Source organism: Phalaenopsis equestris, unplaced genomic scaffold, assembly GCF_001263595.1.
Source record: "Phalaenopsis equestris unplaced genomic scaffold, ASM126359v1 Scaffold000002, whole genome shotgun sequence".
Taxonomy (NCBI): domain Eukaryota; kingdom Viridiplantae; phylum Streptophyta; class Magnoliopsida; order Asparagales; family Orchidaceae; genus Phalaenopsis; species Phalaenopsis equestris.
In genome coordinates this window covers 53,196,672-53,198,769 of record NW_018164444.1, presented here as the reverse complement: position 1 = coordinate 53,198,769, position 2,098 = coordinate 53,196,672, and the positions used below count along the sequence as shown (strand labels likewise).

Here is a 2,098-nt window from a genome sequence, read left to right as displayed (position 1 = left end):
AATAGTCCCACATCGTGTAGTGCCGAAAAGCAGTATTTAAGTCCTGAGCTGCCCACCTCTCTTAAGGCCTCTTTTGGGAGGTGACACCAAACTCACTTGTTGGCTTCCAACACAAGCTACCACCAGCATCTCCCCGACTATAAATAGCCCCTTATTTCTTGAAAACTGAATAGGCTTTTCTTTCGGGCCAGCCCCAATTTTTTTCGCCGCGGTTCTTTCCCTGGCGTGTGATTCTTTCTTCCCGCTCATGCCTCTTCTCACTCCACTCGTTTGAAAACTGAATGGCCTTCCTTCTTCATCGCAAACAATGTTCGGTGCTCCTCTAACCGTGAGTGTTCCCTTGTCGTCACTACAAGATTGTTTGAGCCGAGGATCTTCTTCCTTGTGAGCCGTAAGGAGCTTTTCCTTTCTCCGATCATCCGAAATCGTAAGGAATTCTTCCGATTGTTTGAGCTAGCCGTGTTCATTGTTGCAAATAAATGGTAGTGGAGGAAGTGATCTCCGGCTCTTCACTTGATATCATATTCGAATTATCACCGGAGGAGGATTCATCGTCAAAGAAAATTGATTTCATCTGTTCTCCAACTCCTCCGTCGGTTAATGCTAGCTTTGATTGCAAAATCTGCAATGACTTCATTTCTGATTCAGTGGTTACTCTCTTGGGCCATCTTTACAGTTGACCCTGTATCTACCACTAGTTTTAATTTACCTCCGGCATCGTCTTGCGTTGTCATGTTGGTGATAGTTCTCTCGCCGTCCCTGCAATCGTTTCTTCCCCACTCTCACGAAGCCAGGCCGTTCTTTTTTTTTTCTTTGAGGCAGGAATGATCCTTTAGTTATTTGGTTGATTGGTGGACCGGGTTGCAGCAGCGAATTGGTTGTTTTCTACAGAAATGAGCTTTATAAAATAGCTGACAACTTGAAATTGGAGTGGAACAAATTTGGTTTGCGATAAGACATCAGATCTTATATATAGATCAGCCTACCGGAACTAGATTTAGCTATAGTTCAGACCACCGTGATATTCATTGTGAATCTTATTCTGGGCATTATATCCCTGCTTTTGCAAGCTGTATTAACCAGGGAAACAAAGCTAAGGCACCTACATCAATTTAAAGGGATTTACCATTGGTAAGGATTCACTGATCCTGTTATCCAATATAAAGACTATCCGGACTATGCATTGCAAATGAGAATAATTAATGAATCGGATTATAAAAGACTCAATAAACATAGTTCCAGTTTGTGAGGTGGCCATTAAGCTTTGCGGTACTTCTGAAAGATTTGCTTGTTTTGCTTCATATTTGGTTTGCAACGTAATTTTTAGTTCAATATTGAGGATTGCTGGAAATATCAATTATTATGACGTCGAGGAGAAATCCTCACTGTATGCGAGGCCATGCTAACTGACTGGATGAAGAACTTGGAAGTGGGCACCCCTGCTCTTCTTTCGAACAGCATCAATCCGCTTATTTACATTGGGGAGTATGACCTCATATGCAACTGGCTTAGAGAGTGGTCTGGTTTTATTTACAGAAGCCTAGGACTATGCATTTGTGGCAAATTGTTCTACTTTGGTACTTGTTCTTTGGGCTTACTGGAAATCAAAAGCTTTAGCAGAAGGCCGGTGTTTTCTTGGCTTCATTGTCAAGATCTTCCTGCGCACACCAATTATGGAAGATTACCCTGGATCAGTGTAAAGAAATATACAAAGAACTATATAAAATTGTATTTGCTGATCATGTTTGAAAAGATAATGAAGTTGCTAGCTGAAGAAGAGAATAGGTAGATCGTGCTCAGCTTGGCAAAGCCTATCGGACTGCTGGCATGCTCTTTAAAATTCTCTGCATCGTTAACAAGAACGAGAGAGTCGAAGAAGTTGTCTCCGAGATTATTGCTGCGGTCTTCGCGAACGACTGGTCTTTGCAATCATTATGAGTCCATGTTATTCGGGCACTGACAGCGAGAGCTCCAACCCAGGTAGAACCTGTAAGAGATTCTAAATACCATATTCGATTTAAAAAAAATGTAAAAGATTCTAAATACCATATTCGATTTAAAAAAAATGTAAAAGATTCTAAATACCATATTCGATTTA

The 2,098-nt window shown here is 41.1% G+C and overlaps 1 pseudogene; it reads left to right on the top strand.

Annotated features, from left to right (window-relative positions):
* Positions 1-479: 479 nt before the first annotated feature.
* Positions 480-2,034, top strand: LOC110018950 (annotated as a pseudogene).
* Positions 2,035-2,098: the final 64 nt, after the last annotated feature.